The sequence below is a fragment of the Zootoca vivipara genome, chromosome 6 (genome assembly GCF_963506605.1).
Source record: "Zootoca vivipara chromosome 6, rZooViv1.1, whole genome shotgun sequence".
Classification (NCBI taxonomy): domain Eukaryota; kingdom Metazoa; phylum Chordata; class Lepidosauria; order Squamata; family Lacertidae; genus Zootoca; species Zootoca vivipara.
The window spans coordinates 58047500-58056108 of NC_083281.1; positions in this window are offsets into that span (position 1 = coordinate 58047500).

Below are 8609 nucleotides of genomic sequence, written 5' to 3' on the forward strand. Positions count from 1 at the left end.
CCCAGTCCAGGGACTATCATTCCCCAAGTGGTAGAAGATCCTGGAAGGACTTTGTGCAATTTGGGAGACAGTGAAATATTCCAGAAGATGCTGGAAAGCGTCTCCAGCAGAGAGGCGCTCGGGTTTGAGCTTCCATAAAGCTGTGCCCTCCTTTAAGCTGGGATCCTGTGTTCTCATTCCTGTTTGAAGGTACCTGTGGACAGCTTCACAACAGTCAGAAAAGGCCCTTTTGCCATGCTCAGAGGCATAGCTTCCTTCACCTGTCAACTAGAGATGAGTGCCCAATTGCTAGGGTTTTAGACTAGTTTTAAATTTATTTGTGGTTTTTGTGCAGTTTAAACTCAATTTTAATTACCTTATGTGTAAATTACCTTGAGATGGTGATTTGGAACATGATTAATAAAGACTTTTTTTAATTTAAAAAATCAGAATGCCAAAAACATTATTTAAAGGTCACTTGTATTTCTTCTTAAAATATTCATGCTCTTTAATCAGTTTTCCAATGAATAGGCTAAAAACAGGTACTTGGGTAATATGACACCACAGCTTTAATATATGGAGGTAAGTGTGCATATGGAATCAATAGTTGGCAAAAGACTGAAGGATTTTATGTCCAGTCTGGGCCATGAAAATGGGCTTTTAGCAGGCTCAAGGCCTTTACAAGAATCATATGAGGGATGAGGAACATTGTGGCCCTTTGGGTGCTTTGGACTTCCAGCTCCCATCAGCCTCCCAGTGCAACCAATGACTTGGGCTGCTGGAAGTTGTAGCCCATCTACATCTGGATGAATCCCACAGTCTCCCCAAGCCCTGGATTAGACAAATTCATGGAGGAAGAGCTGCCTGCCTGTGACTGTTGTTGGCCACAATCATTACATGAAAACCTGTGCAAAGGTAGTCTGCCTCTGAATATTGGTTGCCAGAGAGGCAAGTAACTGGGGTGAGGGCAGGGAATGGCCCATTGCTTTCTGCTTCACTTATCTGCTTCTGAGAAGCATCCAAGGGATTGTCTTGGGAATCAGGAAACAGGAAACTGTTCTAGATTGACAGAGCCATTTAAACAAATCACACCAGGGAGAGAGCGGGTGACGCCACCACTGTGCCAAGAGGATGGCCTCCATATCATATACTCAGCTAGGTGCGAGGCAAACCACACACACAACAAAGCATGAATGATAGTCAAAACATCCTGTGGCACAGTCAGCAATGACCCAAGAATCCCTGTAGGGGATCGCAGCAGGAGTGGTTAAGATTTGTATGCTGCTCGGAACACCCAGCGTGGGTGGAAGAGGCTAGATAGCAATAAAAATAAATAAATATTTAACTGTGATCCCAGCTAGTTTAGCACCACCTTCTACTCCTCTTCAGGATTTCAGTGAGAAATCTCTCCCAAGCCCTTCCTAGAGATGCTGGGGACCATCTGCATGGAAAGCAGCTGCTGTGCCACTGAGCCATGGCCTTGTTCTCACACACACATGGAGGGAAAGCAGATGAAGCCACCAGGACACACAGCCCCATTAGTAGAAGAGGAGAAACAGCCATTCCTGGAGGAGGGGTTCAAGACCCACTGGGGGAAGGAAAACCCAGCAGGGAAACAGAGGTTCATTCAAGGCAGGCTATGAGGGAAGCCAGAGACACCCGTCTGACAGAACCAGCTTCCAGTAACAACCTGCATCTACGTAGCACTTGGGCCTGGCAAGTTCAAGCCCCCTTGGGAATATGGATTATCCTCCTACTCTAACATTTTCCATGTCTGGCCAACATCAGATTGTATTAGAGGAGGCAAAAGAGAGGATGTTCCTGGGAGCCACTGCAAGCTAAATAGGGCATCTCTCTAACTACCAAGCCACAGTACCAACAGCTGGCAATGGCACCCTGGTGGTATAGTTAACAACAACAACAACAACAACAACAATAACAACAACAACAACAATTTATACCCCACCCATCTGGCTGGGTTTCCCCAGAGATTCCCCAGCCACTCTGGGCGGCTTCCAACAAAATATTAAAATACAATAGTCTGTCAAACATTAAAAGTTTCCCTAAACAGGGCTGCCTTCAGATTTCTTCTACAAGTCTGGTAGTTGTTTTTCTGGTGACATCTGGTGGGAGGATGTTCCACAGGGCGGGTGCCACTACCGAGAAGACCCTCTGCCTGGTTCCCTGTAACTTGGCTTCTCGCAGCGAGGGAACTGCCAGAAGGCCCTCGGCGCTGGACCTCAGTGTCTGGGCCGAACAATGGGGTGGAGACACTCCTTCAGGTATACTGGACCGAGGCCGTTCAGGGCTTTAAGGTCAGCAAGTCAAATCTGCTACATATCTATTCCTGAAAAATAAACTCAAAAATTAAGCGATACTAGAGGACAAGCAAAAAAAGATTCATTTTCAAGCATGCGGCAAAAATATACTGTTTATATCAATAATGATAACAGTGTTGAAATGCCCCCTGTGAAATATGCTACTATTTGGAATTAGTAGGCATGTTTCAGTTTTAAGTGAGAATATCATAAGGCCTTGAGGTCAATATCATGATCTTTAAAAAAAAAAAGTTACTACCCCACCCCCAATACAAGTAAAGATAATTATTTCTCCCAGAGACTGTGAACAAAACAACCCAAATTTGGTAGTGTCCCTTCCTCTCTGTGTTTAATTTTTATTCATTTGTGTTACCTTTCTTTTTTCTTATATGTTATTGAATTATTTGTTCTTGCTTCAGTAAAGGGGGGGGGAGGCAGCTAGCACAGTTAAAAGGATTCTATTTCCCATTAGTTCCTGACTGCTTCTGAATGCCAGTTAATACGCCAGATGGATTTGTTTTTTTGTTCCTATAGGACTGTGCAAGCTTTAAAGTTACACAGAACACTTCATCAACATGGATAGGAAGGTAAGTGACTCTCAGGGCTGTGCAAAGAGCAAGGCTGTTGCTCCTATAATGTTCACATTTCTTCAGTTGCCTTATGTTTAGCCTGGGGAGATTACACCCTCCAAGTGGGCAGGAATGGGCTGAAGAGTGTGTGTGTGTAGAAACTAGCTTTCTGCTCGAAACTCATTGCACTGCCCACTTTTGCCTCAGGCCCCACCCACCCACCCCTAGCATGTGGCCCTTGGAAAATTCCCCACAAGGGAATGCGGCTCTCAGGCTAAGAGAGGTTCCCTATGCCTGCTTTAAAAGTCTAAGGAGATCCTGACAGGAGAAGCAGGAGAATGCATTTTCATGGCTGGCTGAGCTTTCCATATTTGGGCACAGAGGTGACACCTGAGGCCTCTCTGTGGCACAATATCCTGATGGAGCTCAGCTTTCATCAGGTTGCCACCTGCCAACTATTTCCAGTGAAAGCATCGGACTTCCTCTCCCACACCTTCTGATCTGCATTTCCTTGTCCATGAAAGAAGGGCGGATGGGCCAGAATGCAAACAGAAGGTGCTTCTCTCTCCCCTCAGCAAGCCAGAGGGAGTGGTTTCGGTTGTTTTGTATGCAATCCCTCCCTCCCTTCCCCCACCCAGGGCCTGTCCATAGTCCTTTCATTCTGCCTTGGTTCATGAGTGATTCCATCCCTTTGGCATTTGCAAACGCAGCCTTGATCTCCTTTTGCTCGCAGCCCACGAGTTGGCTGTTCATTCCGGCTCATCCATGCATAGCTGGCAGGATAAGCTGGGAGGTTTCCAGGTCCTGTTCCTCCCAACCCCCACCAGGCCACTGCAAAGCCTCCATGCAGCGTTGCCAACTAGTAGGTGTCCTTCAGGTGCTTCGGACTACAACTCCCATCAGCCCCAGCCAGTATGGCCACATTATGCTAATGGGAGCAGCTGCATTGGCAGGGGCTGGTGGGAGTTGTAGTCCAAAACATCTGGAGGGCACCAGCTAGATAAAGACTGCCTTGATGACAGGGTTGAGCTGCAGTCTCAACATGAAGGTGAGAGCCAGTGTGGTGTAGTGGTTAGAGCATTGGATTAGGACTTGGGAGACCAGGGTTCAAATCTCCACTTGATTCTTGGCCATGAAGCTTAGCATGTGACCTTGGGCCAGTCCTTGCTACAGACATCCCTCTTTCAACCAACCTTTTAAAAATCCTTATCCCAGTGGTTATCCGTCCTCGATCTGATGTTATATCTGTGCTGTTATTTTAAACTGTATAGTTATTGTTGCTTTTAAAAATTGTTTTAATATGCAATTGTTTTTAACTGTCAATTCACCCTGGAAATAGCAATGAGGTCCTTACCCTTGGGACGTGCCTTGTTATTATCATTTGCAGTAGTCGTATTAAAAGTATTTATTTTCTTATTACCCACCCTTCACCAGCACTGGGAGATGTTTTAGTTATGTCCAATAACTTGGAGAAGACACTCTGAAGCTTCCCACTCTCCCTGCTCTCTCCCCCAGCCTTGCTCTGTATAGTGACTGAGGCAGCTTGAATTAAAGCTAATAATTATAGAAATCATAGAATTGTTAAGTTGGAAGGGTTCCTGAGGATCATCTAGTACAACCCCCTGCAATGCAGGAATATGCAGTTGTCCCATGCGGGGATCGAACCTGCCACCTTGGTGTTACCAGCACCACATTCTAACCAGCTGAGCTAGCCACCAGAGTTGGAAGGGACCCGAGGGTCATCTAGTCCAACCCCTTGCAATGCAGGAACCTTTTGCCCAATGTGGGGCTTGAACCCACAACCCTGAGATTAAGAGTCTCATGCTTTACTGACTGAGCTATCTTTGATGATGATGATGATTTTCTTACCCAGTCATCACCATGATATTCCAGGAGGGTTACAACAACTTAAAATAAGCTAAGCCAATTGTGCTCAAGAGACTAAGGAGGTTCCTAAAACTTATATCCTCATCCTCAAAGGCTTGGCCAGTGAGTTGCATCTTCAGTACAGGAGGCAAGCTGCATAAAGGAGGTGCTAGGTGGGGAGGGAATTCCACAGTTTTGGGGCTGCCATAGAGAACTGGGCGGGTGGTGGAACTACCAAGAGGGCCCCCCTGCCAGTTTTAATGTCCAAGAAGGTCCAAGGTGGCTGTGCTTCAGATACTGGAGCCTAAGTCGCTGAGGGCTAAATAAGGGAACTAACTGCTTCCACATAATGGCATTAGCAGGTAAATGGATCAGGCAGACCTGGAACTGCAATTTCATTTCTGCAAAGCCAAGCCCTCCTCGCCCCTCCTGGTATCATACATGGTGAATAGAGAGTGGGGTCACTCACTGCCCCCATCTCACTCTTTTTTCACAAGTGCATTTTCAGCTTCTGAGGTCTGTGGCAAGTCTTTGGGCAGCCAAGGCATCTGCTTCCCATCCTGGAGAGCAATTGGGCTCCAAAGGGTTCTTTTTTAAACATTTTTTTAAAACTTATTGTCTTTATATCTCACCTATTTCTCTAGGGAGCTTAAGGTAGCATAAACCTTTTAAGTGGAGATCTTTATCCCGGTCTGCATCTCTACTGGAACTATTTTTAAACATGGAATAGTGTTGTTGTTGTGTTTTAAATGTGCATTGTTTTATGTAGGGAACTGTTCTATTTGTTTTCTAATTGCATATTTCATTGTTGCGAGGCAACCTGGAGCCTTGTGGTAAAGGACGGTCAAGAAATCGAATTAATTAATTAAATACTGTTGTTGTAAGGAGGGCAAATACAATTACAATTAATATGCTTTGCCACTGGAATTTGATCCATAAAACAAATAACAACACCCGCACCCATACATAGAGATACAGTACTAGGGTGTCCCAGGAGATTCCAAGGCCCAGCAGGCCTTCTGAGGAAGAACAGATTGAGAGAAAAACTCTCTGACATACTCTGTCTTTTCTTGTTTAATGTTCCTAGGAATAGTAGAAAAATAAAAAACGAGGGTTTGGGGAACAAATATCACAAATGGAGAAAGAGATCTGTTGGAATGTAATGTTAAAGTGCTGTCTAAAATGTGTAAGATATTATTGGACTGGGAAACAAAGGATGAGAAAGTAAAATCTTCAATGATACATTGGGCAATAGACATTGGTTATAATATTGGTTATAATACTGCATGCGCAGAAGCACTAAATCACGACCTGCGCACGCGCAGATGCGGCACTGCAGGCTGCAAACGCTGTGGGTTGCGAACGTGCTTCCCGCACCGATCACGTTCGCAACCCGAGCGTCCACTGCAGGGCTGTCTTGAGCGTAGCTGGCGCCCTGGTGCGAGCTATCCCTCCGGTGGCCCCCCCCCCAGTTTCCGAGCACGTGGCTGTCTGGTGGGCGCAGCACGGCTTGCGCAGGCGCTGCAGCGCAGTGCCCCCCTGGCGGCCCTGCACCCTGCACCTGCACCACCCAGCCTTGCCTTAGGGCCGGCCCTGGTCCACTGTATAAAACCAGAAGCTTTCCTTCTGGGAATTTACCTAAACAGTAAAGAAATGTATTTATGTATGCGACTACAGCGGCAAGAATGTTATAAATGGAAAGAAGAAGTCCCAACAAAAGACAACTTGATACAAAAACTCATGGGCTATGCAGAAATGGCCAAACTTACTGGAAAAATAAGAAATCAAGACAACAAACTTTTTATAAAAGAATGGAAATGGTTTACTGAATATGTACAAATAAATTGCAAACAAATAAGGACATTGGCAGGATTATTGTAATGACTTGCAGTTTCATAAGAGTAAATAATTAAAGTAGATCAATAAAAGAATAAGGTAATTCAGAATATGCAGGAAATAATAAATAGAAATTTAAGGAACCGTAGAAAGAGGAGGAAGTCAAGTTTTGAAATGTTAAAATGCCTGTAAAACTATTGAAATGTATATAACTGAAAATTACAAATATATATATATGCAGTATATAAATGTTCCTGGGAATAGTGTGGAATCATCCCCTATTCAACCTGCCTCATCTGTGACTCAACAAAGGAGTCACAGGAGAGGAAGTTCAACTGAACAGAGTTGTCCTTCTCTCTCCTAACTTTCCTTCCTCTCCTCTTCCCTCCTCCATATTATTCCGAATTTGATGCCCAGCCTGGATTTCCTCTCTGGTTAAGGTGAAGAAACCTCCAGGAACAAAGAAGTCTAATAAAAGAATGTGCCCACATTTTTTGTATGGTATAATTTATGGAATATAATTTATTCAATTTATATGGGATTTTTTTTAACCTCATATATCTAAAATTTATCCTACAGTGTGGAATGGGTTTCCATTGCTTAAGCTTAATTTGTTCCCACATATCGTAACGTGTTATTAGTACCTTCTTATGATTAGCTCCAAGACTCCCTTTTTCCAAATTTATCTAATTCTAATTTAAGCATTGATAAAAGCTTTCCATGAATTAGATTACATGCATACCATATAACCAGCACGGATGCTTAATAAATGTTATTCTCCCCATCCCCAGTAACCCTTCATATGTGCCTTAGATGTAGTGCAATTGCTACTGGTCACAGGGAAAGGGTGGAAAACAATGGGGGGGGGGGACAAGGGGCAACCTTGATTTGCTCCCCTATGAATGTGAATAGGGTTTGAATTCATGTCATTTGTGCAGACAGAGGCCTGATGAAAGGCGATGAGAGGCACAGCATCTTCCTGGTTTGGGTATAACAATGATTTCTGATGTGGACCAAGCACTTTGGGAAGACACCGCTCCTCAAAACGTCATATTTGGTCAGTGGCGTATCTCAAGTGCCACTGGCCTTGGGGGCTTCTGACAAATCCCATGGCCACTTGGCCAGCAAAACCAAAGTAAACGATTTGGAATTTTGCTTGTTCCTCTGCTTCCTCTTTCCTTTCATGCCTCTTAACTTATAAGCCTGAGAGAAGGGACTGCTCCTTCCAAAATCCTCATAAAAATGCGGAGAAAATTGTAGGTCCAATAAATAATAACAACAATTTTATCTTTATTACACTTTCTTTCAATTATTCTTGTTTATTCCATTACTATTTAAAATTATGATGACAGGAATAATAATAATACCTTACCTGTTTTGCACTGGCCTGGAGAAGTGCTTCCACCAGATCACTCAGTCTTGGGTCTTTTGCTTAAATACCGCTCTGGTGGTGGAGGTGGGTGAGTTAAGTGGAGGTGGAAACTTTTCTGTATACTCACAGTGCCCTCTTGTGGTGGCCAAGGGCAGCGCTTCTGCCAACCACGTTAGCTTGAAAACAGTTTATAAAGCAACAAACTTTGTTCCGAAGTTGAATGGTGGGCAGCCATTCTTTGTGCTCCTCTGTGGAAAACCTCTGCTGCTGCTATCTGCACATTAGCTTGCTGTTAACAACTTCATGGATAAATCTCTGCTATGGGGATTTAAAGAGAACGTCAAGACAAATGAGGACCAGATCCTGGTTAGTCTTTTGATATAATACAGTGGTGCCCATGTTTGTGTGAGTGTCTGCCTCCTTCTGCTTACTCGTGCAGCACTTTCTCATGTTCCAGGAGAGCACCTTCCTCCAGGACTAGGGTCTCAGTCACAAGAGAGTAAAGCCTTCACCAAGACACTTAGCCAAGAGGGCAGAGTTCCATAGGTCCAGCAGACAGAATCTGTCTAGGTCCAAAATGTGATCTACCGGTAGAAGCAAAGTCAGGAAATGGTCCACGGTCAATCACACAGGGAGTTAAGGGGTGCCAAAGCCAGGAACAAAGAGCCA